The sequence below is a fragment of the Brassica oleracea genome, chromosome C9 (genome assembly GCF_000695525.1).
Source record: "Brassica oleracea var. oleracea cultivar TO1000 chromosome C9, BOL, whole genome shotgun sequence".
NCBI lineage: Eukaryota > Viridiplantae > Streptophyta > Magnoliopsida > Brassicales > Brassicaceae > Brassica > Brassica oleracea.
In genome coordinates, this window is record NC_027756.1 from 36,276,534 (window position 1) to 36,282,870 (window position 6,337).

The window sequence follows — 6,337 nt, forward strand, 5'->3', positions numbered from 1 at the left end:
TATAAATTCTTGTATTTGTAATTTGTAATACAATCTTCATAAAAATGTGACGCATGTAATTTAATAAAGAGGCAGATACCTTTGAATATGTCGATTGGTCAGGAGAAAAAAAAGTGTTAGTTTACAAGGCCACACGGTCACAAATATGATTATGTCTAGAATTGTTTAACCTAATCCTATAGTTTCAGATTTCAATTTTAAACAATCTAAACTAGATCATTAGGGTTTGCTTGGCCGATTAGCTTGCTTGTGTTGAAACAATCTAAATATGCCAATCAATTCAAATTTCAAGATTCAAGTTTAAACAATCATAATCATAGTTCTAGGTGATCAATCAATCAAACAAAGTTTCAAATTCCAAACAATTAAAATCGATTTTTCAAATTAGGGTTTTGGGAATTCGATTTGATCTTAGATCAAGGGAGTTTAATTTTGAGATTCAAAAACCTTCAAGGTTCTGATTTTAATTGATCAATGGATCAAATCTCGATTTTAGGGTTTGGATCAAACTTATAGAGCTTCGATTTACTCATAGGGTATTGATCTATTATCCTATGGCTTTCATCATTTTAGAGATTATATTTTAGGGTTTCAATCTTTACAAAACAACCAGATTCGATTCATGTTTTCAGATTTCGAATTACCTTTATGGTTTTGAAGATTGTAGAACCGGACCACCAAGAGAACCTCAAGCTGGACGATCGGACGCGAGCTGCAACAAGCGGGAACGCGAGCTGGAACAAGCGGGAACGCGAGCTGGAACGGAACGCGTCTGATCGGGAACGCGAGTTGTAGCTGTCCGGGATGCAAGCCGAGAACAGATGGAGCTGAGGCTGAGTTCATCTAGTATCAGGAACGCCTTAGGGTTGGGGCTGATTGGATGAACACGAGCTGGAACCCTTGCAAGAACAGATTAGGGTTCCAAAGCAAATTGGTGCGCACTGTATCGGTGCGTGAGGGCGCGTCAGTGGTTAGATCGACAAACGGGCTGCACTGACTGATTCGTCTCGGTAAGAGCTTCGATTTGATATCTTGATCGTTTTCTGGGTCCTTACGGTTTTGGAGAATGACCTCTTTGAATTTATGGGCAGATTCCTCTTCGTTTAGGGTTTTTAGGGTTTTTAGTGATTTTGGTTTTAGGCTCAGGGTGTTAGAGGTTATCGTGCTGATAACGTGTTGTAAAACGAAGGTTTGAAAACTAAATGTTTTCTATCTATCATTAATGAATAAGTGTTCTCTTATAAAGGGGATTACAAGATAAGTAAAAAGGAAAGTATCCAAAACTTAAACTCACTAGGATTAGGAAAACTACTAATACATAATAATGGAAAGATAACAATTACAAGGAAAAAGAAAGATGATTTCATTTTTTCCAAGCCGTCTCTCTCTCTCTCTCTCAAAGTCGTGGCCGACTCTCTCTCTAGATGTATGGGCCGGTTATGGACATCCACTAATTGATTTATAACAATTATGACTTTCTTTCTTCACCAAACTCCAGCCACCATCTTTATTTGGAGCCATCACCATCATTTCACCTTCTCCTCTCGCTGTTAAACACCGGAGTTCATCAACGCTCACTATCGCCACCACCAACCACCCCGACCGGAGCCACCGTTTCAATCTGACCAGCCGTGATCCTCAACCGTGAGTCACCGGGGAGGGCCATGCACTTTTGTGGCTGAGATCCGCAACTATGATTCCAAGCCGTGAAGGTTAAACCAAAGATTATATGGATTTCTTGTATCGCAAGTTTCTTAAACCCTAGACTAATTATATTTTAATCATATCTCATTGTTTTGTCTCTATTCTTTTCCAATCTAGTGTGTCGTTGACAAGATCGAGATCCATGGCGAAACCCTAGTTTTATGCTAGAGCTAGGCCTACATGGTCTTAGGGCTATGTACTGAGTCAGTGGTTTTCGGTTTAGCATCCCTCACGGAGTAACTCCCATGTTACTCACCCCTCTTTCTTCCCCTTGCAGGTGAACATGACGAGTAGTTGGATATGTGGACGGATTGGTGTCTTGTGATCGTTGTATTTTATTTCGGTTTTAATTAACTTTTCGATTTAATGTATTTGGTTTTAAATTACAAACTTGTTTTATTTGGAAATTATTTGATTAAAAAGTTTAACATTTTATTCGGTTTTATAAATCGGTTTAATTTGGTATTTTTCGGTTGGTAGCACACCGTTTCCGAGAGATGATGAGACGGGTGTTACAATTTGGTATAAGAGCGGGGTTTTGTCCCGGCTCTGACCAGGGACGGCGATTTATGGGACTTGGATTTCAGCGATTTTCAATGTTTGGAGATTAGGAGTTTTTGGGGAAAAAAAATGACACCGGTCTGTCCTATATCATTCGATTAGTTCTTACTGTTTCTAACTCTTTTATTTTTATAGGAGAAGACTAAATTTCTATTTGTTTCCATTATTTTCCCATCTCTCGTTCTTCTTTTCATTAGTGTCGTCGAAGTTCTTTTTGGGTTCCATCTAGAATTCGGGGCGAATTCTGATTACGTGGGGAAGAATTATAACGACCGTAATCCGGTAACGTATTAAATAATAGTTTGGTTTGATTTAATGTTAATTCTTGTTTTCAAACCGTTCCTAAACCAATTGTTTTGATTTCATTCAGTTTTGATTATTATTAACCCTATTCAATATTTCTCTAACCTAATCGTGTAACATATATATTATGACTTTCTTCTTCTTCACCAAACTCCAGCCACCATCTTTATTAATTGTGCCAGAGAGCTTAACCATGAGGGCACCATCTCCTTCTCCTCTTCTTGTTTCTTCTTCCTTGTTCTCGAACGGTGGAGCCATCATCATCATTTCACCGTCTCCTCTCGCTGATAAACACTGGAGTTCATCAACGCTCACCATCCCCACCACCAACCACCACGATCGGAGCCACCGTTTCAATCTGACCAGCCGTGATCCTCAACCGTGAGTCACCGGAGAGGGCCATGCACTTTTGTGGCTGAGATCCGCAACTATGATTACAGGCCGTGAAGGTTAACCAAAGATTATATGGATTTCTTGTGTCGCAAGTTTCTTAAACCCTAGACTAATTATATTTTAATCATGTCTCATTGTTTTGTCTCTATTCTTTTCCAATCTGGTGTGTCGTTGACAAGATCGAGACACATGGCGAAACCCTAGTTTTATTGTTGATCGTGTCATCTCGTCTATTGTCGGATCTCTTATGGTTTTCCGATATGGCTAAGGCGAGGATCTATTCCGTAAATATCGTACCAGTGTAAAATTCTCTTTATAGTAGTTTAGATTTTAAATCATGATACATCCGTTTGAATTGAGATTGTTTGAGTCTTGATTGTTAGTTAATTTATTCATTGTAAACTGGAACTAGGGGTCTAGAAGATTCAACCGTTGATTTTATTGTTTGATGTTTAGAGATGCGATATATATATATGTATACATAGTTATGAGTAGGGACTATGTGCGAGGGCGGGGGTCCAGAGATGTTTGGACTAGCGACGCAGCTTTGGTGGGGGGGGGCTCAGAGAGGTCTGGGCTAGCGACGCAGATTGTGTGGGACGTGGGTGCTTATATGTTGGCATTCGACGCAGCTGTGGTGGGCGGGGGTACAGAGACAGACTGTACTAGCGACGCAGCGTATGTATATAGATCCGTATGAGGAGATGCAGGGTGTATGGACTAGCTATATGCTACCATCGCATTGTTTGTGTTGTGTTTGTGTGATGCTTTAGGCGTCTTGTTTGTTAATGTTAGAGCTAAACTTCCATAGTGAGAGTTCTATTTAGTCAAGTCAGTGGTTTGCGTGTTTAGCATCTCATACTTCACGGAGAAACTCCCGTGTTACTCATAATTTTTTCTTCCATTTGCAGGTGAACATGACGAGTAGTTAGATATGTGGACGGATTGGTGTCCTGGGATCGTTGTATTTTATTTTGGTTTTAATTAACTTTTCGATTTAATGTATTTGGTTTTAAGTTACAAACTTGTTTTATTTGGAAATTATTTGATTAAAAGGTTTGACATTTTATTCGGTTTTATAAATCAGTTTAATTTGGTATTTTTCGGTTTGTAGCACACCGTTCCCAAGAGAGGATGAGACGGGTGTCACAATTTTATTAAGCTTTTCTGTAAAACTTAGTTGGCTCGAAAAGCTGTTGGTAAAGTCATTATGTTTCGAGGAAATGTTCTCGGATAATTTTGTCCGCAGTATCGTCGTTAAGACAAGGTCGCGTATCTGGATTTATTCTTTATAAATTTGTTGGTTTGGTCATCTTGAGACATATTTCGTCATAGTAAAGAAAATTTAGTCGTTGATGTTGATATAACAGATTTTGATCCCAATGCTAATTTTGCTCGCTACATTTCTTTATATACATGGGAGAAAAAAAAATTTTATCTGCATCCCGTATAAATATAGTGATAACCATATGAAATTATTTTTTTACTTTCGCATATGGTAAACAAACAAATAAATGTTTTACATGGATCTTTTGTAAAATAAACATTTTTAGCACCCGAAGGTTACTGGTCATTCTAATTCTAGACCGAATAAATAATTAACTGATATTTTTCATACATGTTTATATATTATTATCTCAAAATAAAATAGTGATTTATCTCAATGTAAAAAAAAAAAAAAATCTTAGCATCATATGTAAATAGCTTTTAAAAAGACAAAATTCATTGCTTACTAACGACCCAAGGATGTTGGAATCCCTTTGCTTTATTATTTTTTTCTAAGTAAATTCCATCAAGTCTAGCAATCCATGAACGTTTCTCACCACATCGATGCCTCATGGCTCCTCTGTAAGCGCGCCATAGTATTTGAGAATTTTCCACTTTATTTCCATGTCGTAAAAGACAACGCCATACAATTCTGTTTCCTACTCCTCTTTCTTTAAGAAAAATTTGATATTTATCATTGAATTTTATCTCGTGGAGATCCTCAACTTCTTTTTTGTTGGATGAGCAATTAACTTTGAAAATACTACCTGGATTAAGTTTATTTTGAAATTCTAAAGTATTCATGAGACATCCTTTTCGACATTGTGGGAGATGGTAATTATCAATATTACACACTATACCTTCTTTCAAACTAAAACACATAGCAATAACGAGCATAAATATGAGGTAATTCATCATCTTTTATCTAAAATATTTGTTGGAAAAAGATGATTTTACAGACATTACTGTGGAACATATCTGTAGTTTCTGGTAAAAAATCCTTAATATTTTATTAAATTTTTTAAGTAATGGTTAAAATAAACACATATATGAACCAATCAATTTTGTGGTAAAAAAGGCATTTGAAGTCGAGAAATAAGGTGAACCAAATAAGATTAGACCAATTGAACATGCAAATTAGTATTGATAGTTAAAAACTAAAAAGAAAAGCTAAAAACAATGCACATACAATATTTAGTCAAGTTAGTTTTGAAAGAAAAATTCCCAATCATTAATTGTAGAAAATAAAATTTTGACCTCACTTTCGAGCACCATAATATATTGAGCCTTTTTAATATTTAATTCTACAATATGTGACCATTTATTATTTATATTAATATTTAATCTAAACTAATAGTATCAATCAATAAAATCTAATAATTTCAGCAAGATCCCATGAAATTTCAACTTTGCATTTTATTCAATTTTAGAACATTATGTATCATCTATAACAATATAGTTCAAATAGTTATATTAAAAGTTTCATATAATTATTTTGAATTAAAATTTGAAAATATTATTTATTTAGTAAAAATTTTACACATCAATTAAATCAAAATGAACCAGTTTCAAGACTCCTAAAAATGTTCACGTGGACAAGTTTTTTAAAGTTTGTGGGTCCTATATTTCGGTTTGGTCATAAGTTTTCAAGTTTGGTTTGATTATTGTGGGCTCCATGTTTTTTGGTTTGGTTTGGTCAGAACATTTTTTGCCAAATAGGTCAACGAAATTATAAAAGGTTAACATAATAAAGACAACTTTTACTCATCGTAACTTTCCGTCTTCCTCCATCCCCGGTCTCATCGCTATCTCACAAGTCACAGCAACAAGTATATCGTTTCAGATTGCGAAGATATTCATCCACATACAAAGCTTCAAATCTAATTATTAGAAATACCGATAGTTTACAAAACGGCCACTCCAGCCGTTTCAGAAATTTCTCAGTCTAATCCTATAAAACGCCTCAGCTCAGAAAGTTTACAAAACTGCCATTCCAGCGCGGGCAAATCACATCGCAGATTCTGAAGGAAGAAGAAGTCAATCGAGTATTTCACTACAAGAAAACAGGGGGATTCTGATGGCCGAAATCGTCGGAAATTCGTCGGAATAG